The sequence below is a fragment of the Ovis aries genome, chromosome 3 (genome assembly GCF_016772045.2).
Source record: "Ovis aries strain OAR_USU_Benz2616 breed Rambouillet chromosome 3, ARS-UI_Ramb_v3.0, whole genome shotgun sequence".
Classification (NCBI taxonomy): Eukaryota; Metazoa; Chordata; class Mammalia; order Artiodactyla; family Bovidae; genus Ovis; species Ovis aries.
In genome coordinates this window covers 220047609-220070713 of record NC_056056.1, presented here as the reverse complement: position 1 = coordinate 220070713, position 23105 = coordinate 220047609, and positions in this window count along the sequence as shown.

Sequence of the window (23105 nt, the reverse complement as noted above, 5' to 3'; positions counted from 1 at the left end):
GGTGACAACATTCGAGCACCTTCCCCAGACAGATCCCCGGCTGGGCACCTGGGAAGGGTCCCTTCTGCCTGGAGCGGCTGCTGAGCTGGGCCTTGAAGACTGCACCAAAGCCCTCTGCTCCCCGCCAGGAACTGTGAGCAGACACACCCCCAAAATGAATACACTGTGAGGCGACACCCCAACAACTCACAGCAAGCAGCCAGACTGTGGGCAGGGGTGGGCGCCACCTGCTGGGCACAGGTGAGAACTGCATCCGTGTCCGCTTTTCACCGTTGTCCTTGAGTGTGGGCAGGTGTGTCCTGGGCAGGTGTGTCTGTTGGGGGAGTAGGGGGCGTGGCTGCCCCCTCCCTACAAGTTCCTCCAAACAGCTGCTCCACGTGGTTTTCCTAGATGTGACTTCTCTATACGTCAGAGATGTGTCAGACACTAACTCCCAAACGTGTACAAAGGGCCATCTCTTGTGCTTGGCACCGGTGACACGGTGACCAACAAGACAACCATGGGCTCTGTGGGCTCTGAGGGCAGGAGGCTGGGATTAAACAACTTATTCCTCAGGAACCATTTAATTGTAGGCATTAGTTGCTCAGTTGTGTTCGACTCTTTTGCAACCCCCGTGGACTGTAGCCTGCCAGGATCCTCTGTCCATGAAATTCTCCAGGCAAGAATACCACAGTGGGTTGCCATTTCCTTCTCCAGGGGATCTTCCTGACCCAGGGATCGAACACTGGTCTTCCACGTTGCAGGCAGATTCTTTACCGTCTTAGCCACCAGGAAAGCTCAGCTGTTAGCATAATTGTGCTAATGGGCGAGGAGAGCATGCAACATTGCTTCAGCTGCCCTCCCCACCAGTTCAGCAAGGTAGGAAGGATGTGACTGATATTTTACAAGTGAGGCTCAGAGAGGTGGAGGGGCTTCCCCAAGGTCACACAGCAGCAGGAGGTGGAGCTCAGATAGGGCGGTGGGACCCAGGAGGTGGGAAGTGTAAGGGTCCCTGGCTCATCTACCACCAGGTACAGAAACAGCCCTTACAAGGAGCAGCTGTTTCTCCAGAGGTTGGTTTCGTGGGTTTCCACCATTTATACGAGTTAGACCCACATTCACTAGGATGCTACTCTTTTCCCATCTAAAGGGATGAGTAAGCAGAATGCCAAGTAGTCAAACGCCATCTGCCAGAGACCATCTTCCCCACCCCTACCCAACCCCTTCTCCCTGAATGAGCCCATCATCCTTTAGGAGAGAAGAGGGCCCTGCATAAGACAAGCCGGTCCCTGGGGTACCTGGCAGTTACTATCTCCTCCCTGGCTTCAGTTTCCCTCCCATCTAAGTTGATCTGAAGCCTTATAATCCCCCTCGCCCGCCTCCCCTCATCAGCAACTGCAGAGACACACGGGCCCCTCAGTGGGGCCATATGTCCTCAGTTTCCCCAAGGTGACCTGTCTTTGGGCAACCAAAGCCAAGATGGTTTGGAGGCTGTGAAGGCAAGCAGGAGTCCCCGGCCACATGGTGGCTCAGGGGTGTTGCAGCCAGGACGAGCCCGCCTCCCTCTGGGACAGTGAGGCAACTCAGTAGTGGCTGGGAGGGCTCCATGGACCAGACCACGCCGGAGTCCCCTCCATCTCCAAGTTTTGGCCCCTTGCTATATCTGCAGCCACTCCTGGAGCCCATAACCTAAGGCCCCTTGTGGGTAAGTCATGCGCTTCTCTACAGACATAGTGGAACTCCGCTTCCACTCCAGCCCTACTGTTTGAGGAGCCCTTGGGGTGGTTACCTACCGCACCCATGTAGTCCCATCTGATCGCTGGTCAGTGAGGATGCTGGAGGCAGCTGCCTCTTGGATGACGGAAGAATCAGGGAAGATGACCTCTGCATGGAGGGAAGGGCTCAGGGGTGTCGTTGGGGCTCACGAATAGTTGACCTGATGGTAAGTGTTGCCCAGGCAGTGATGCCAACCTCCCGGAAAGTGCCACGAACCCTGGCTGAGCACACGCCCGCCACCTTGCCAATGCTTGGCCCTTTTACCCCTGTTATCTCACTTAACCCTGATGAAACCCCTGCTGCCACCCCCATTTTTCTTTAAAAAAATTTAACTGGCTGCTCTAGGCCTTGTGGCAGCATGCGGGGGTCTAGCTCCCTAACCAGGTTCCCGCACTGGGAGTGCGGTCTTCACTGAACCACCAGGGAAGACCCATCGCCATTTTTCAGTTGAGGAAATGGAGGCCCAAAGAGGGTTATTCCGACTGTCACCCTCACTGCAGACCCGGCAGCTCTGAGTCAAACCCCGGTCTCCCGAGAATGTCAGCAGGAGCCTGGACCCCGGTCCTGGTGGACAATCCCAGACCCCTGTATCCACATCACAGCCGGCACCTCCCCACTGCGGCCACAGGGGGGCAGCAGCGTCCCGGCCATCACGGGGCTGCCCTCCCACAATCCGCGCAGGAATCGTGGCCAGGCTGAGCACAGAGAAAGATGCATACAGTTCTGTTCAATCTACAAAGGTTTTCAGAAAATCATATTTAGTTGTTAGCATTTAAAAATCATATTTCATACCCCATTCCAGAGTTTTTGGCTTTCTTAGAAACCAGAAACTCTGGCCACACTGGGTGTCCATCAGTCGCTGCTGGGATGGATGACTCTGTCCCCCTTCAACACCACTCAATCCTCCCCCAAGACATTTGCACAGCCCTTGGACTTCAGAAGGCATCTGCATTTGAGACCAAGGGGACTCCTCAGTAGCCAGGCCGTGTAAGGCGGGGTTTCTCAGTTCATTTCAGTTCAGTCGCTCAGTCGTGTCTGACTCTTTGTGACCCCATGAACCGCAGCACACCAGGCCTCTCTGTCCATCACCAACTTCCAGAGTTTACTCAAACTCACGTCCATTGAGTCGGTGATATCACCCAACCATCTCACCCTCTGTCGTCCCCTTCTCCTCCTGCCCTCAATTCTCAACCCCAGCACCACTGATCTTTTTTGCATCATTTAATTCTCCTCTGTCTGGGGTTGGTCTTGCACCCCCAGGTTATGACATCAAAAATATCTCTGGACACCACCAAACATCCCATAAGCTACTGCTGTGAGCATTCGTAAGTTGCTTATATACAGTCAATGACCACTCCCAGACAAGACCTGTGCAGATCCTTGAATTTCAAGGCCATCCCAGGGACCAAGCTAGATAGCAGCTTTCCATCCTCCCAAAGCCGGGACCTTGCAGGGTAGGGGGGTGGGGGGTGAGGGGAGAGACATGCACACAGAGGTTGCAACAGTGACATGAAGGGACACTCGGCATGTGAGTGGGGGCCACCGAGCAGACCTGAGGCCCTAGCAGGGGGGCGGGCACTGCTTTCCCATCATCCAGGCACAGGGACCAGTTTAGAGCATGGGAGAGCCGTGGCGGGGCGGGTGCCCACAGTTCAATGCAACTAGGGATGCCCGAGGGCTGGAGTCACCCTGGGAGCTCTGGAGTATATCCTCTCTGGTCCAGAACTTTCTCGAGAGTAATATTCATATATATTCATATACATATCTCACATCTTTATCCATTCATCTGTCAATGGACACTTAGGCTGTGTTCCTGTCTCGGCAATTATAAATAATGTTGCCATAAACATCAGTTTATGGTCCCATCAGTTCAGTTCAGTCACTCAGTCGTGTCCGACTCTTTGCGACCCCATGAATTGCAGCACACCAGGCCTCCCTGTGCATCACCAACTCCCGGAGTTCACTCAAACTCATGTCCATTGTGTCGGTGATACCATCCAACCATCTCATCCTCTATCGTTCCCTTCTCCTCCTGCCCCCAATCCCTCCCAGCATCAGAGTCTTTTCCAATGAGTCAACTCTTCGCATGAGGTGGACAAAGTACTGGAGTTTCAGCGCTAGCATCATTCCTTCCAAACAACACCCAGGGCTGATCTCCTCCAGAATGGACTGGTTGGATCTCCCTGCAGTCCAAGGGCCTCTCAAGAGTCTTCTCCAACACCACAGTTCAAAAGCATCAATTCTTAGGTACTCAGCTTTCTTCACAGTCCAACTCTCACATCCATCCATGACCACGGGAAAACCCATAGCCTTGACTAGATGGACCTTTGCTGGCAAAGTAACGTCTCTGCTTTTGAATATGCTATCTAGGTTGGTCATAACTTTCCTTCCAAGGAGTAAGTGTCTTTTAATTTCATGGCTGCAATCACCATCTGCAGTGATTTTGGAGCCGACCCCATCACTTCATGGCAAATAGATAGGGAAACAGTGGAAACAGTGGCTGACTTTATTTTTCTGGGCTCCAAAACTACTGCAGATGATGATTGCAGCCATGAAATTAAAAGATGCTTGCTCCTTGGAGGGAAAGTTATGACCAACCTAGATAGCATATTAAAAAGCAGAGACATTACTTTGCCAACAAAGGTCTGTCTAGTTAAGGCTATGGTTTTCCAGTGGTCATGTATGGATGTGAAAATTGGACTGTGAAAGAAGCTGAGCGCCGAAGAACTGATGCTTTGAACTGTGGTGTTGGAGAAGACTCTTGAGAGTCCCTTGGACTGCAAGGAGATCCAACCAGTCCATTCTGAAGGAGATCAGTCCTGGGTTTTCGTTGGAAGAACTGATGCTGAAGCTGAAACTCCAATACTTTGGTCACCTCATGTGAAGAGCTGACTCATTGGAAAAGACCCTGATGCTGGGAGGGATTGGGGCAGGAGGAGAAGGGACGACAGAGGATGAGATGGTTGGATGGCATCACCGACTCAATGGACATGGGTTTGGGTGAGCTCCGGGAGTTGATGATGGACAGGGAGGCCTGGCGTGCTGCGATTCATGGGGCTGCAAAGAGTCGGACACGACTGAGCGACTGAAATGAACTGAACTGAACTGAAACATTGAGGTGCTTGTACCTTTCCAAGCACCTTTGGAGTTTTTCAGACACATACGCAGATGTGGAATTGCTGGGTCATATAGCAGTTCTATTAATATTTTAGGGGAAAACCTCCATACTGTTTTCCACAGTGGCTCACGAATTTATATTCCCACCAACAGTGCACAAGGGTTCCCTTTTCTCCACATCCTCGAATGACGTCCCTTTCAGATTGCTTGCTCTAACTGATGGCAGATAGTGTATAAAAATACAATTGGCTTTTTTAATGTGTTTATATATTGAACAAGCTTTCTGGACATTTAATTCTAGTAATTTGTTGTTGTTGTTGAGTCACTCAGTCGTGTCCAGTTGTGGCCCCATGGACAGCAGCACGCCAGGCTTCCCTGTCCTTCACCTACCCTGCAGGGTTCAAGGGGTTAAATGAGATAATATTAGAGTGACCGTATGTCTTTCTTTGCTTGGGATGGTATCAGTTTATACCTGCTGCTTGTTCACAACTAATCAGTTTAGTTCAGCCACTCAGTCGTGTCTGACTCTTTACAGCCCCATGGACTGCAGCACGCCAGGCCTCCCTGTCCATCACCAACTCCCAGAGCTTGCTCAAACTCCTGTGCATTGAGCTGGTGATGCCATCCAACCAGCTCACCCTCTGTCGTCCCCTCCTCCTGCCTTCAATTTTTTCCCAGCATCAGGGTCTTTTCTAACAAGTCAGTTTTTCGCATCCAAAGTATTGGAGCTTCAGCTTCAGCATCAGTCCTTCCAATGAATATTCAGGACTGATTTCCTTTAGGATGGACTGGTTGGATCTGCCTGCAGTCCAAGGGACTCTCAAGAGTCTTCTCCAGCACCACAGTTCAAAAGCATCAGTTGTTCGGCCCTCAGCCCTGTGTTCCAACAGGTGATCATACTATCTGTTTTTAGTATTAGCTTTATTTCTTCCTTTCAATCTTTATGTCTTTTAGTTTTTCTTATATTACAACCCCGGCTAGAACCGAACCTTAAAGTTGAAAAGAATTTGCATCCCTGATTTGTTTCTGATGTTAAAGGTAATATTTTCATTATTTCATTATTATATATCATTTTTATCTATTTTCCTTTACCAAGGTAAGGACATTCCTTTCAATTCCTGGTTTGGAAAGAATTTTTGTAACGAATGAATATTAAGTTGTATTGAATAAATTTTCATCTGATGAAATAATCATGTTTTTCCTTTAAACTGTTGATGTGATGAAGTATGTCCCTTCCTTTCCTAATAAGCCAACCTTACCTTCATAAGATAAATACAACTTAAACATGAGGCACCATATTCTTCAATTATTGCTGAATTTACTAAGCTGACTTTTTTAAAAGAATTGTTGGACCTGTGTTCATGAGCGAAATTAACTTAAGATTTTTCTTTACTGTACTGCCTTCACTTTGGAGTAGAAATTTAGGTAATCTTGAGGTAGTCTGTTTTTGAATAGTTAGCAGCATTCACCTATAAAGCTATCAGGAACTGGGGTTTTGCTTATAGGGAGATTTTAAACTGCTAATTTAATTTATTTCATAATTACGGAATCACTCAGGTTTTCTATCACTTGAGTCAATTTTGGTAAGTTTAATTTTTCTAGGAGTTCGTCAATATCATTTTAGACTTCCAATAAAAAAGGTTATTTATACTATTTTTGGTATAACTGGTGCTGGAGAAGACTCTTGAGAGTCCCCTGGACAGCAAGGAGATCAAACCAGTCAATCCTAAAGGAAATCAGTCCTGAATATTCATTGGAAGGACTGATGCTGAAGCTGAAGCTCCAATACTTTGGCCACCTGATGCGAAGAACAGACTCATTGGAAAAGACCCTGACGCTGGGAAAGACTGAGGGCAGGAGGAGAAGGGGACGACAGAGGATGGGACGGTTGGATGGCATCACCAGCTCAATGGACATGAGTTTGAGCAAGCTCAGGGAGATGGTGAAGGATGGGGAAGCCTGGCGTGCTGCAGTCTGTGGGGTCACAAAATCGGACACTATTTAGTGGCTGAACAATAACATACTATTTTTATACGATCCATGTAGCCTGCGCTTCACCTGTCGCTGTGCCCTTTCATTCTTCATACTGATTATTTGTGCGTTCTCTTTCATCTTAATTAATCTTGTAAGAGATTTGTCTAATATTTTTATTGTTTCCAGAGGACCATCTTCTGTCTCCGCTCCTCGTCCTCTCTGCTCTCTGTCTCATTCATTTCTGTGCTTGCAATCATCTGATGTCTTTGGGCTTATCTACTCCCCTTGTTCTAACTCTTCAAGTTAGATACTTAGCCTGTTAGGTTTGACCGTTTCTTATTTGCCAATACAAACATTTACAGTTATAAACTCTTCTCCAAATACTGCTTTGGCGGCATCTCACAAGTCTTGATGCAAATATTTTTGTTATTGTTCGTACTAAGTATTTTCTAATTTTGGTTATGATTTCTTCGGTGGTTCGTGACTCATTTGGGTGCCTGCTTCCAAGTTTCCAACAGTATGACCTTTTTTTACTTATCTTTTTGGTTATCAACGTCTGACTTCTTTGGACTGTGATCAGAGAATAGAGTCTGTATATGCACAGTGCTGGATGCTATGATCACTGCTCAGGACACCTGCTGGGATGAAGGACCTACTCCCCCAGGTGCTAAAGGAGCAGTCCAGAAGGCGGTCCTCAGTGTCAGCCTTGGGAGGGAGAGGGTGGCATGGCCTAAAGAAATCGCCCTTCCCCACCAAGGCCGTGCCTCTTTCAGGCCAATTCCAGTCAATGCGGGAGAATAAAAGGCCCTCCCCCAAGCCAAGAGCCTAGAGGACAATATCCGTTCCAGAGCTCTCCACGGAGGCAGCCAAGGCTTCCGTTAATAGAGCACTGCAGCTCAATTTCCTGCTATATCAGCCTGCTTTTTCCTCTCCTTCTCACTGGTGCCAGTCCCAAGAGTGTTCCCTAATAATAAACTTCCTGAACCCTAAGTTCCATCTCAGAGTCAAGGGCCCAGGAGATCCAGACTGCAGCCCTAATCTTCGAATTTTGCTGAGGTTGCCTTTACAGACTAGCATCTTTTCCAAACGTTTTATGTGTGCTTGAAAAGAACGTGACTGGGACCCCATAGTCTACGTATGTCTCTATATTAAATTTGCAATTGTGTTCAACAGATGTCACATGAGATGGCCTACAAAGTGTCTCATTACGAAGTGGCTACGTCTCTACTCCTGTTCTCCCCGTGTTTGTTTATCATTTTTGCAGCTCTGACATTGTTGTTCAGTCACTAGGTCGTGTCTGACTCTGCGACCCCATGGACTGCAGCACGCCAGGCTTCCCTGACCTTCACCATGTCACGGAGTTTGCCCGAATTCATGTCCATTGAGTTGGTGATGCTATCATACCATCTCACCCCCTGTCACCCCCTTCTCCTCTTGCCTTCAGTCTTTCCCAACATCAGGGGATCTTTTCCAATGAGTCGGCTCTTCTCACCAGGTGGCCAAAGTACTGGAGCCTCAGCTTCAGCATCAGTCCTTCCAATGAGTATTCAGGGTTGATTTCCTATAAGATGGACTAGTTTGATCTCCTTGCTGTCCAAGGGACTCTCAAGAGTCTTCTACAGCACCACAGTTTGAAAGCATCAATTTGTTCGGCACTCAGCCTTCTTTAATGTCCAACTCTCACATCCGTACATGACTACTAGGAAAACCATCGGTAAAGTGATGTCTCTGCTTTTTGATATACTGTCTAGGTTTGTCATAGCTTTCCTTCCAAGGAGTAAGCATCTTTTAATTTCATGGCTACAGTCGCCGTCTGCAGTGATTTTAGAGACCGATAAATAAAAATCTGTCACTGCTTCCACTTTTCCCCCTTCTATTTGCCATGAAGTGATGGGGCAGGAGGAAGCACAAGCTGGAATCAAGACTGCCGGGAGAAATATCAATAACCTCAGATATGCAGATGACACCACCCTCATGGCAGAAAGTGAAGAAAAACTAAAGAGCCTCTTGATGAAAGTGAAAGAGGAGAGCGAAAAAGTTGGCTTAAAGCTCAACATTCAGAAAACGAACATCATGGCATCTGGTCCCATCACTTCATGGGAAATAGATGGGGAAACAGTGGAAACAGTGGTTGACTTTATTTTTCTGGGCTCCAAAACCACTGCAGATGGTGATTGCAGCCATGAAATTAAAAAACGCTTACTCCTTGGAAGGAAAGTTGTGACCAACATAGACAGCATATTAAAAAGCAGAGGCATTACTTTGTCGACAAAGGTCTGTCTAGTCAAGGCTATGGTTTTTCCAGTGGTCATGTATGGATGTGAGAGTTAGACTGTAAAGAAAGCTGAGCACCGAAGAATTGATGCTTTTGAACTGTGGTGTCAGAGAAGACTCCTGAGAGTCCTTTGGACTGCAAGGAGATCCAACCAGTCCATCCTAAAGGAGATCAGTCCTGGGTGTTCATTGGAAGGACTGATGCTGAAGCTGAAACTCCAATACTTTGGCCACCTGATGCGAAGAGTTGACTCATTGGAAAGACCCTGATGCTGGGAAAGATTGAGGGCAGGAGGAGAAGGAGACAACAAAGGATGAGATGGCTGGATGGCATCACCGACACAATGGACATGGGTTTGAGTGAACTCCGGGAGTTGGTTATGAACAGGGAGGCCTGGTGTGCTGCAATTCATGGGGTCGCAAAGAGTCGGACACAACTGAGCTACTGAACTGAACTGATGGGGCAGGATGCTATGATATTAGTTATACGTAAATTAAGGACTGTTGAACTTCCTGGAAAATTGAAGCATCCATCTAACCTTGTCTATCTAACATCTATCTAACCCTATCTTATCTCTAATAATGCTTTTCTCCCTGAATCTCTATTTCTATTTCATGAATACAGCCGTAGCAGCTTTCTTTGAGTCAATATTTGCCTAGTAAATTTTCTCTACACTTGGACCTTTAAACATTCTGGTCCTTACGTCTGAAGTTAATCTCCTGTCACAGAGCATAATCCAGATGTTTGTAAAATCCAGTCTAAATAAATCTCCTTTAAACTAAATCTAAAATAATTATTAATTAATAATCTAATTAAAAATAAATCTAAAATAATCTTCTTTAAACCAAAGACTGGTCCATTTGTCTATATTACTGGTAGCTTATCTTACTATATATTTTCTATTCATTCTAACTTTTCCTGTCCCCAGCTCTCCTTTTGCCTTCTTTTCATTCATTTGTGATTTTTTTAAAATCACAGATTTATTCATTGGACTGGGTCTTAGCTGTAGCATGTGGGATCTAGTTCCCTGACCAGGGATCAAACCCTGATTTGGGAGCCTGGAGTCGGCCCCTGGACCACCAGGGGAGTCCCTCATTTGAGATTTTTAATCTTCTTTCCCTTATCCTAATTTTTCTAACTGTTTGGAACTCGTACATACAATGGCTGTTTTTTTCCTGCTTACCCTAGCCATTTTAATACTGAACACTTAACTAACAACGTCTAAACTTAATATATTTGCCTTCTTCCCAAGTACTTGAAAGAATTTGAAGACTTAAGTCTTGGCCATCCCCTCCAAAGTTATATGGTGGTGTTCAGTACTTTAGTACTAGCCTGCTTTTCTTCTACCATAAAGTAGATATTATTGTGTGTGTGTGGCTAGTCGCTCAGTCGTGTCCGATTCTCTGCAACCCCATGGACTGCAGCCCTCCGTCCATGGGATTCTCCAGGCCAGAACACTGGAGTGGGTTGCCATTTCCTTCTCCAGGGAATCTTCCCAACCCAGGGATCGAACCCGGGTCTCTTGCACTGCAGGCAGATTCTTTACCATCTGAGCCACCAGGCAAGCCCTGTAGAATGATACAAGTCTTCTTTCTCAGCTTCTCTCCAAATATTTGCCAATATCTTTGCCCATTTTTCCTTATGTATCTGGCCTTTTCCCTGGAATAATTTTTATTCTGCCTGAAGTCCGTTACATTTAGAATTTTCTTTCATGAAACCTTTTGGTGGCATTATCTCACGGTTTTTTATTCGTCTGCATATGTCTTAATTTCTCCCTTACTTTAAGAATTTTTTTTTTAATGTGGACCATTTTAAAGTCTTTACTGAATTTGTCACAATATTGCTTCACTTTTTTGTTTTCGGTTTTTTGGCTGCAAGGCACGTGGGATGTTGGCTCCCCAACCAGGGAACCGACCTGCACCCCCTGCACTGGAAGGCAAAGTCTGAACCACTGGACCACCAGGAGAGTCCTTTGCCTTCACTCCTGGAGGAGGGTAGAGAGCTCTAAGCTGACAGTGACTTTTTCTCAGCACACTAATGATACAGTGCCGCTGTCTCCTGGCTTCCATTGAGGACAGTGAGAGGCTCGGTGTAACCCCAGCAGTGGATTTACACTGGAGTGGATTTATTTGGAGATTATTTTTTCTCTGATGCTTTTGGCATTGTCCCTTCTTCTTTGATATTGCATAATTTTGCTATCATATGTCTAGATGTGAATTTCTTCTCATTTACCTTCCTTGAGATTCACCGGACTTCCTGGATCTGAGGTTTGGTATCTGTCAATACAACAATTCTACAAAATTACCAGCGATTATGTTCTCATTGCCTGTCCCTGCATCCTATCATCTCCTTCTAGAGCTCTGAATAGATGTACCATAGGCCCACTCACTCTGTTCTTCCGGATAATTCCTGTGGCTCGATTGGTTTACTAATCCTCTCTTTGGCTGTATCTAATCCAGTGTTCAATCTGTCCACTGAGTTTCAAATTACAAGTCTTAGCATTTCTCATCAGTTTTCTTGGGTTCGTTTTCAAATTTGGCCATGACAATCTCATGCTCTGCTCTTGCTTTCAAACCTGCTTTCATTTCTTTAGAGACACAACAATAGTTGCTTGAATTTGTTTCAGTCTGCATAGGATCATTTCAAATCTAAAGGCTCAAGAGGTGTGTTTCTATCGTCTCTCGTTCCTGCTGGTTCTCTTTTCCTCCTTGTGGAGTTTATTATTATTTTTCACTGCGAGCTGCTCCTTTTCTTTGGACTTTCTATATGGTTGGCATGTGATTCAGTTCCTCGAGGGAGGCACAGGGTTTGCTTCTGCCAGTTGACTAGGGGCACGACCAAGCAGCGACCACTTTAAATTTTCCTGTTGAGTTTGTTTGAGCCACACAAGTAGCGTGAATTCAAACTGAAAAGCCTGCGAGGACCAGCTTGTGATTACAAACTCTCAAAGGAGATTCTTTTTCTTTCCCTTCTCTCAACCCAGTGTCAAGGTCAAAACAGGCAGCCTGGCTTCCTCTTCTGCAGGGTGAGATGTACTTTTCACCCCTTCCCTGCCCTCTGGACATGGCCCTTGGACTCTAACTTTGAAGGGGGTCTCCCACCAAATCCTGCCCTCGAGTGGTATCCACTGTTTACCTCCTGTTCCTGGCATTTCAGCAGCTACAGAAACAGGTCAAAGGGCCTCACCCCCACTTCATTTCCGAGATCCATCATTTCCCGGCTTTCACGCCAACTCAGCAATGTGTCAAGAGAGAAGTTTAAAAAAATATTTTATCCAGCATGTTAATTATAACCAGGGGAGCTGTTAAAGGCCTCTAATCTGGCAGAGCGCCAGGAAGAGAAGTTGTCTCTGAGAACTTTCCAGAACTCGCTTTGGCCTTTTCAGCCTGTTTGCCTCTATTAACACACATGACCGCAGCCTGTAATGACCTGTGGGCTTCTTGTGGTGGTTGTGGGTGTTGCTGTTGTGTTATTTTCCCCTCAAGACCATGGGTTCCTCCAGGGCCAGAAGGAAGGGCAGTCTGGTATTCTCAGCCCTGATGTGGCCCGGACACGTTGTGGGCACCTGAGAGATGCGTAGAGGAAGCTGAATGAATGAATGAACAAACCAGTGCTCATCACAATACCCAGTCTGCTTCATCTGCTCAGTCTGTATATTCCGAGTCAAACCCATGCCCTGCCTGAGGGCTTCTCAGGTGTCGGAAGAAAGGATGACATTTGTGCAAGATATTTGCATGCCGCTCGCTGCTAATCCCAGCTGCATCTGGGTGCTCAGAACTGCGTTTCAACCAGGACATGGTCACAGAAAGTTTCAAAACTGACCAGTTTTTTAAAAAAAAAAAAGGTTTCATGCCACAAAATGAAAATAGTTCTTGCCAGCTGGAATCAAACCAACCACATTTGGGGCCTGTGGGTTTCAGCGACCCTCCCAAGAAGGCGCGACCCATGGGCGTCAGAGGCTGGCAGAAAACAAGCTGGCCTGTCTGACGGAGCACCGATGCTTCAGCCCTCGTCTCTCTTAAAATGGAACGGATCCTGGTACCTAAATATACATGGGTCTTTCAAAACCTTGCTGCTTCCCCCACCTACCTTCACACTTCTGACTCAAGGGGGGAAAATAACCCACCAGCAATTCATCTTCCTCAAGGACTGCCGCCAAGCTTATATATATTTTTTCACAGCCGAGTTATTTCTGATCTCGGTCCTGGCAAAAAGCAATACAGAGCAACCGTGGCTGGGAGACATTTGGAAGCCGTGCCAAGCCAAACAGTGTCTCAGAGTCTACGTCGGATCCGCCAGCCTCGTGAAAGTGTATTTTAACTTGACGGAAAAACACCTTAAAACACTCGCAATGTAAAACCAGTGAAAATGAGGGTCAGGAAGGCAAGTCTCACAAGCTGTAATGTGAAGCAGTCTCTCGGCTCCTGAACACGTGGCCTCAGGGTTTAGGAGGAATCGCAAAAGCACAGCGCTAGGGAGGCCCCGGCGACAGCTGGGTTCAGAGGCAAAAGGCAAGCTTGTGAGTCAGATAAAACCGGGTTTACGGGCTTCCCTACCTCTTCTCAGTTTCATGACACTGAGCAAGTCACTTCCCAGGAATCTCCATTTTCTGAACCTAAGAGAGAGGTGATGCTAATAAGCCTGCCTCATAATGTTGTCATAACAGTCAAATAAAAGTATATATGTAATTATATATAATCGTGGTGTTTCTCGAGTCTGAGAGCGGACGGACCAAGTGTTGGTGGCATGACAGATGCTGCACTTTTGCTGTGTATATCCACACTTGTGAGATGGTGATGATGGTGGTGGAGGAGAAGAAACTGAGTTGAAAAAGGAAACGCATGACCAAAGTCACTTTAAAAACAGGGACTGAGACTTCCCCGGCACTCCAGTGGTTAAGATTCCACACTTCCACTGCAGGGGCACAAGTCTGATCTGTGGTCAGGGAACTAAGATCCTGCATGCTATGTGGCCAAAAAAATTAAACATTTTTTAAAAAGAAAGAAAAAAGCAGGGGCAGAAGCAGGATGGCAACCCAGGAGAGCTAAGGAACCATCATCCCTCCTGTCTCTGGCTTTGCTTTTTTGCTATTCTTTCTAGGATATTTCTTCAAGTTCAAAAGATTGGAAGATTTCAACCTTAAAAAAGTTACAGATTTCCAATCCTCTGTTTTTTCACCATTGCCCACTTCTAATACTGTGATCATACATTCCATATTACTATTAACTAAGGCAAACCATTCAGTATCACAGTAATCCAAGTCTATGCCCCAACCAGTAATGCTGAAGAAGCTGAAGTTGAAAGGTTCTATGAAGACCTACAAGACCTTTTAGAACTAACACCCAAATAAGATATCCTTTTCATTATAAGGAACTGGAATGCAAAAGAGGAAGTCAAGAAACACCTGGAGTAACAGGCAAATTTGGCCTTGGAGTACGGAATGAAGCAGGGCAAAGGCTAATAGAGTTCTGCCAAGAAAATGCACTGGTCATAGCAAATACCCTCCTCCAACAACACAAGAGAAGACTCTGCACATGGACATCACCAGATGATCAACACTGAAATCAGATTGATTATAGTCTTTGCAGCCAAAGATGGAGAGGCTCTATACAGTCAACAAAAACAAGACCAGGAGCTGACTGTGGCTCAGATCATGAACTCCTTATTACCAAATTCAGACTTAAATTGAAGAAAGTAGGGAAAACCACTAGACCACTCAGGTATGACCTAAATCAAATCCCTTATGATTATACAGTGGAAGTGAGAAATAGATTTAAGGGCCTACTGATAGATAGAGTGCCTGATGAACTATGGAATGAGGTTCGTGACATTGTACAGGAGACAGGGATCAAGACCATCCCCATGGGAAAGAAATGCAAAAAGCAAAATGGCTGTCTGAGGCCTTACAAATAGCTATGAAAAGAAGAGAGGCGAAAAGCAAAGGAGAAAAGGAAAGATATAAGCATCTGAATGCAGAGTTCCAAAGAATAGCAAGAAGAGATAAGAAAGCCTTCCTCAGCGATCAATGCAAAGAAATAGAGGAAAACAACAGAAGGGGAAAGACTAGAGATCTCTTCAAGAAAATTAGAGATACCAAGGGAATATTTCATGCAAAGATGGCCTTGATAAATGATAGAAATGGTATGGACCTAACAGAAGCAGAAGATATTAAGAAAAGGTGGCAAGAATACACAGAAGAACTGTACAAAAAAGATCTTCATGACCCAGATAATCACGATGGTGTGATTACTCACCTAGAGCCAGACATCCTGGAATGTGAAGTCAAGTGGACCTTAGAAAGCATCACTACGAACAAAGCTAGTGGAGGTGATGGAATTCCAGCTGAGCTGTTTCAAATCCTGAGAGATGATGCTGTGAAAGTGTTGCACTCAATATGCCAGCAAATTTGGAAAACTCAGCAGTGGCCACAGGACTGGAAAAGGTCAGTTTTCATTCCAATCCCAAAGAAAGGCAATGCCAAAGAATGCTCAACTACCGCACAATTGCACTCATCTCACATGCTAGTAAAGTAATGCTCAAAATTCTCCAAGCCAGGCTTCAGCAATACGTGAACCATGAACTTCCAGATGTTCAAGCTGGTTTTAGAAAAGGCAGAGGAACCAGGGATCAAATTGCCGACATCTGCTGGATCATTGAAAAAGCAAGGGAGTTCCAGGAAAACATCTACTTCTGCTTTATTGACTATGCCAAAGCCTTTGACTGTGTGGATCACAATTAACTGTGGAAAATTCTGAAAGAGATGGGAATACAGACCACCTGACCTGCCTCTTGAGAAACCTATATGCAGGTCAGGAAGCAACAGTTAGAACTGGACATGGAACAGCAGACTGGTTCCAAATAAGAAAAGGAGTACGTCAAGGCTGTATATTGTCACCCTGCTTATTTAACTTATATGCAGAGTACATCATGAGAAATGCTGAGCTGGAAGACGCACAAGCTGGAATCAAGATTGCTGAGAGAAATATCAATAACCTCAGATATGCAGATGACACCACCCTCATGGCAGAAAGTGAAGAGGAACTAAAAAGCCTCTTGATGAAAGTGAAAGAGGAGAGTAAAAAATTTGGCTTAAAGCTCAACATTCAGAAAACGAAGATCATGGCATCTGGTTCCATCACTTCGTGGAAAATAGATGGGGAAACAGTGGAAACAGTGTCAGACTTTATTTTGGGGGGCTCCAAAATCACTGCAGATGGTGATTGCAGCCATGAGATTAAAAGAGGCTTACTCCTTGGAAGAGAAGTTATGATCAACCTAGATAGCATATTCAAAAGCAGAGACATTACTTTGCCAACAAAAGTCCGTCTAGTCAAGACTATGGTTTTTATAGTAGTCATGTATGGATGTGAAAATTGGACTGTGAAGAAAGCTGAGCACCGAAGAATTGATGCTTTTGAACTGTGGTGTTGGAGAAGACTCTTGAGAGTCCCTTGGACTGCAGGGAGATCCAACCAGTCCATTCTAAAGATCAGCCCTGGGTGTTCTTTGGAAGGAACGATGCTAAAGCTGAAACTCCAGTACTTTGGCCACCTGATGTGAAGAGTTGACTCATTGGAAAAGACTCTGATGCTGGGAGGGATTGGGGGCAGGAGGAGAAGGGGACGACAGAGCATGAGATGGCTGGATGGCATCACTGACTCAATGGACATGAGTTTGAGTGAACTCTGGGAGTTGGTGATGAACAGGGAGGCCTGGCATGCTGTGATTCATGGGGTCACAAAGAGTCAGACATGACTGAGCGACTGAACTGAACTGAACTGAAATATCTAACATGGTCTCGTGTTCATTCAGTGCCCTCGTATATACCTTCTGTCTTCTGCTTTAGATCCACTTTGTGAGGTAATCTAGGCATATCCATTTTGCAGATGAAAAAACTGAGGCACAGAGAAATAAAATGACTTGTCTAATTCCAGAAAGTCCCATCTCCTGGCTTGAGATCTGCCTCCCTTGTGGGAAGGTCAACTGGCTTTTCTCAGCTAAACCATCAAGTTCGCAACTGCCGAGGCCAGGTCCTGTGCTCACTCAGGGGACTCAGTGAGGAATTGGCCCACTCCTTCTCTTGAGGAAGCTCGCAGGCTAATATGCCAGAGACATTAAAGAAATAAACAGAGGCTTGCAACAGATGACAGATTCAACACCTGCATTGGCATTTTACCTCCCCAAACTCCATTAAAAAGACAGCAAAGGGACTCTTTGAAAGCCAGAACCAAAGAAAAGGGGAAAGGATGGGGAGGGAAACAGCAACAACCAAATTTAAGAGGCTGAAGAGCATATGGAAGACTTTGCAGGTGAGGAAGCTGAATGCGGCGCTGGTTAAAACCAACTGGATTTCAGCAGTGAGGTCAGAACGCAACCTTACATCCTACACAAAAATAAACTCAAAACGGCTGAAAGACTTAACTATAAGACATGACACCATAACACCCCTGGAATAGAATATAGGCGAAAAGTTCTCTGACATAAAGTATACCAATGGTTTCTTAGATCAGTCTCCCAAGACAATAGAAATAGAAGCAAAAATAAACGTATGGGACCTAATCAAACTTACAAGCTTCTGCACAGCAAAGGAAACATACATAGAACAAAAAGACAGTCTGTGAACCAGAATAAAATATTTGCAAATGATGCAATTGACAAGGATTTAATTTCCAAAACATACAAATAGCTTGTACAACTCAATGACAAACAACCCAACCAATAAATGGGCAGAGATCCAAACAGACATTTCTCCAAAGAAGACAAACAGATGAGCCAAACGCACAGGAAGAGATGCTCAGTACCACTGATTACTAGAGAAATTTGCAAATGAAAACTGCAATGAGGTACCGCCTCACACTGGTGGGAATGGCCATCATTGAAAAAAGCCTATAAATAACAAATGCTGGAGAGGGTATGGCGAAAAGGGAACCCCCCTACACTGTTGGTGGGAATGTCAATTGGTACAGCCACTATGGAAAATAATGTGGAGTTTCCTTTTAAAACTTAAATGTAGGGTTGCCGTATGATCCAGCAACACCACTCCTGTGCCTGTATCCGGAGGAAACTAATTTGAAAAGATACATCCACCCCAGTGTTCACAGCAGCACTATTTACAATAGCCAAGACAGGGAAGCTATTCCATTTTAAGGTCCATTGACAAATGGATTCGTAAAGAAGGTGTGGTACATGGGGGCGATGGAATATTACTCAGCCGTAAAGAGAGAATGATGCAGTGCCAGTTGCAGGACCACCGATGGGCCTGGAGATGATCGTAGAAGTCAGAATGAGAAAGACAAATACCGTGGAATTCCACCTACACGTGGAATCTAGAATATGACACAAGTGAGACAGAAACAGACTCAGACATGGAAAACAAGCTCATAATTACCAGAAAGAGGGATAAACTAGGAGTTTGGGATTAGAAGATGCAAAGCACCATATATAAAACAGATAGTAAGGTCCTACTGTACACCACAGGGAACTAGGCTCAAAATTCTGCAATAAACCATGGTGGAAACGAATATGGGGAAGAAACCGTGTATACACACATATAACTGAATCACCTTGCTGTACAGAAAAAACTAATGCAACACCGAATCAGCTACACTTCGCTGTTTTAAAAGAACTCTTTGAAACCAAAATTTAGCAGAGGTTTAAACAGAGTAGAAGAGCTTGACAACTAATCTGAAATCTGAAGAAATAGTCTAGAAAGTAGAGCAAAAGCACCGAAGTAGGAGACGTACTGGTTCACTTTCTGCATCAACTCGACTAGATCCCAGGGTGCCCAGGATCTGGCTAAACAGTATTTCCATGTCTGTGAGGGTGTTTCCAAGGGGAGATTAGCATTTGAATCTGTAGACAGAGGGAAGCAGATTACTCTCCCCAAAGTGAGTGAATCTCATATAACTTTCTGGAGGGCTGAATAGAACAAAAAGGTGGAAGAAGGAAGAATTTTCTCTCTCTTCTTGACTGCTGGAACTGAGAGATCCATCTTCTCCCATTCTTGGGTTGGAACTTACAGAACCAGCCTCTGAAGATACATCACCAGCTTTCCTGAATGTCCAGCTTGCAGACAGTAGCCTGTACAACTTAGCTTTCATAAATTCATGAGTGTAAATAGGTAGATGGGTGGATGGATAGACAGACATAGAACCAATAAGATGTATAGGTATAGATTCAAAACCAATGGGATGGAAAGCTAGAAAGAAAAATAAAGATGGTTCCTCCCGGCTCTTTTTCTCTGGAGAACCCTGAAGCTAACGCAGTGGTGGTGGTTCAGTTGCTAAGTTGTGTCTGATTCTTGTGATCCCGGTGGACCACAGCCCACCAGGCTCCTCTGTCCATAGATTTTTGGGGCCAGAGTCCTGAAGTGGATTGCCATTTCCTTCTCCAGAGGATTTTCTCTACCCAGGGATTGAAGCTGCGTCTCCTGTATTGCAGGCAGTCTCCTGCATAGCAGGCAGATTCTTTCCCCACCAAAGGGTACTGATACAGGAAGAAAGGCAAAGAAGTGGGGCAGCCCAAGAGGTATGACATCCAATTAACAGAACTTCCAGAAACAGACCAGGGAAAATGAAGGGAAGCAATTCATCAACCACTTGGAAAATGTTTTAAAACAAAAGGATCTAAACGTATCAATTATAAAGACCCACCAAGTACCCCTCTGGGCAAAGAATAAAAGGAGACTCATACAAGGGTACATCATCATGAAACTTGAGATGCTGGGACAAAAGAAAATACCGCAAGCAGAAAAGGGTCACGTATGAGGCTCCCTTCAGCTTTAGGCTTCTCGACTACACCAGCAGCTAGCAGACGACGCCTGAGAAATGCTGAAGAAGTTACTTCCCAAGCTGAATGTCTTTGCCCAGACAAGCGGTCAATCCAACAGGAGGCTAAAATGAAGCTATCAGTCCAAAGCAAAGTGCAAAGTCTTGAAGCATTTCCAGACCATCCTCATTATTCACAGATTCCTCATGTGCAAATTCACCTACTCACTAAAATGCATTTGTAACCTCAAAATCAATACTCGTGGTACACCCGTGATCATTCACAGACTTGCACTCAGTAGCAGAAGCTTCGACACCCTTCCTCAGCTCTCATACTGTAAACTGCGTCCTTCCAGCGGTCTATGAAGTACTACGTTTCTTACGTTTTCGTGCTTTTTGTTGGTGATTTTGTTGCTGAAAGTGGTTCCAGGCAAAGTGCTGAAAAGTCATCTATTGTTCCCAAGTACAAAAAAAAAACCGAGGTGCCTTACGGACAAAAGGCGTGTGCCGGATGAGCTTCGTTCAGGCATGAGTCACTGTGCTGGTGGCCGAGACCTCGGTGTCAGTGAGTCAGCGAGTCAGCAACATATTAAATAAAGCATATTGACACACAAAATATGCATAAAGCACCAGAAAGCAAGGGTAGGTGTGGATCAGTTGATACAAACGCTGTGGCAGTCCCCTGGGGGCCTAGTGGTTAGGATTCTAGGCCTTCACTCTTGCGGCCCAGGTTCAATCCTTGGTCGGGGAAGTAAGATCCCGCAAGCCACTACAGCAGCCGAGAGCCAAAAAGAGGACAGAAAGGAAGCGCTGTGCCGGCAGACTCACGGCAGTCCAACCGCGTGTTCTGCTGGGAGCAGGGGCGCGCTGTATGGGCTCACTCAGCGCTGCGGTGACTTCACAGAGAGCCATTGTTTCTGTTCAGTCGCTCAGTCATGTCCGACTCTTTGTGACCCCATGGACTGCAGCACGCCAGGCCTCCCTGTCCTTCACCGTCTCCCAGGGCTTGCTCAAACTCATGTGCATAGACTCGGTGATGCCATCCAGCCATCTCAGCCTCTGTCGTCCCCTTCTCCTGCCTTCAATCTTTCCCAGCATCTCGGTCTTTTTCCAGTGAGTCAGCTCTTCCCATTAGGTGGCCAAAGTATTGGAGCTTCAGCTTCAGCATCAGTCCTTCCAGTGAATATTTAGGGCTGATTCCCTTTAGGATTATCGCATAGAGTTTAGCTCCCTCAAATAATGAGAATGGACTGTACTTTCCTTACACTCTTTCTCAGGACATTACTTGTCAAGATCACCAGAATAAGGGGATAAATCAAGAAAGAAGAAAGGGACTTCCCTGGTGGTCTAGTGGGTAAGACTCTGCACTCCAGCGGAGGGGCACAGATTCAATCCCTGGTTGGAGAACTAAGATCCCACTTGCCGCGCAGTATGGCCAAATAAATAAATCGTTCAAAAAAGAGAGAGAGAAATATGGGATACAGGGAACTGGAAGGGGCAAGGGGAATCCCCAGGCTGCTGGGAAAAGAGACCCTAGGACAGCAGCCCAGCCCCAGGTTGGAAGTGGAGAAAGCCTGGTGTATCCAACAGTCCTGTGAGGCCAGTTCCAGACTGAGTTAGCAGCACCAGCGGAAGAACCCAAGCAAAGGAGAAAAGAAGACAGCTGTCAGCTGGCATGGGGGTACCACTGAGACTCAGGAAAAACAAGACAGCTATCAGCTGGGATGCCGGTACCAATGACTCGAAGGTTGTCACAGATATGGCCTTCTCTTCATCTTGACACTTGTGAGCATGTTCTATTACGAGCGTGTGTGAAGCAAGCATTTTACGTAAATGAATTCATTTTAAAATCTGATTTCTTATTTCTATACACTGTCTAAAGGTTATATCCCATTTACAGTTATTACAAAGTATTGGCTATATTCCCCGTGTTGTACAAGACATTCCCGCAGCCTACCTTATATCCGATAGTTGGTGCCTCCCACCCTTGTGTTGCCCCTGTCCCCCACACTGGTATCCACTAACGTGTTCTCTGTATCTGTGAGTCTGCTTTTTCGTTCTATTCACTAGCTTATTGTATTTTCTTTTAGATTCCATATATAAATGATATATGGCGTGTGGCTTTCTGTGTCTGATTTATCTGACTTGGCGTAATATCCCCCAAGCCCATCCATGGTGCTGCAAAGGCAGAATCTTGCTCTTTTTTGTGGCTGAGTAGTATTCCGTTGTGTGTGAGTTTGTGCGTATAATGTACACGCCACATCTTCATCCATTTATCCATATCAATGGACACTTGGCAACTGTGGGTGCTGCTGCTGTGAACACCGGGGTGGGGTGCATGCATCTTTTCAAATTCATGCTTCTGTTTTTTTTGTATATAAACTCTGGTGTGGAACTGCTGGGTCTCATGGTAGCTCTATTTTCAGTGTTTTGAGAAACTTCTATACTGGTTTCCACCGTAGCTGTGCCAATTTATGTTCGCACTGGCAGTGTACAAGGATTCCCTTTTCTCCACATCTTTGCCAACATTTGATAATTGCCTTATTCTTGGTGATAGCCACTGTGACAGGCGCGCGGTGATAACTCACTGCGGTTTTGACTTGCTTTTCCCTGATGATTAGCAATGTTGAGCATTTTTCATGTGTCTGTTGGCCATCTGCATTTCGTTTTTGGGAAAATGTCTATTCAGTTTTTATGCCCATTTATTTTGGACTGCAAGGGGACCAAACCAGTGAATCCTAAAAGAAATCAACCCTGAATATTCACTGGCAGGACTGATGCTGAAGCTGAAGCTCCAATACTTTGGCCACCTGATTCGAAGAGCCAACTCGTTGGAAAAGACCCTGATGCTGGGAAAGATTGAGGGCAGAAGGAGAAGGGGGCCACACAGGGTGAGATAGTTGGATGGCATCACCGACTCAATGGACATGAACTTGGGCAAACTCCAGGAGATAGTGAAGGACAGAGGAGACTGGCGTGCTGCAGTCCACGGGGTCGCAGGGTCAGACATGACTCAGCGACTGAACAACACTCATTTAACTCACCTACCAGCAAGTCCCGGTAGGTGGCTATCAACCAAGAGGCTGGGTGACTTGTCTAGGATCACACAGCTAGAAAGTGCCAAAACGAGGGTTGGAACCAGGGCAGGCGGCTCCATCCCTGCCCTTAATTACTGAAAACAGAGATGGCGAGCGTTCATCAGGCCTGGGAGAGGTCTG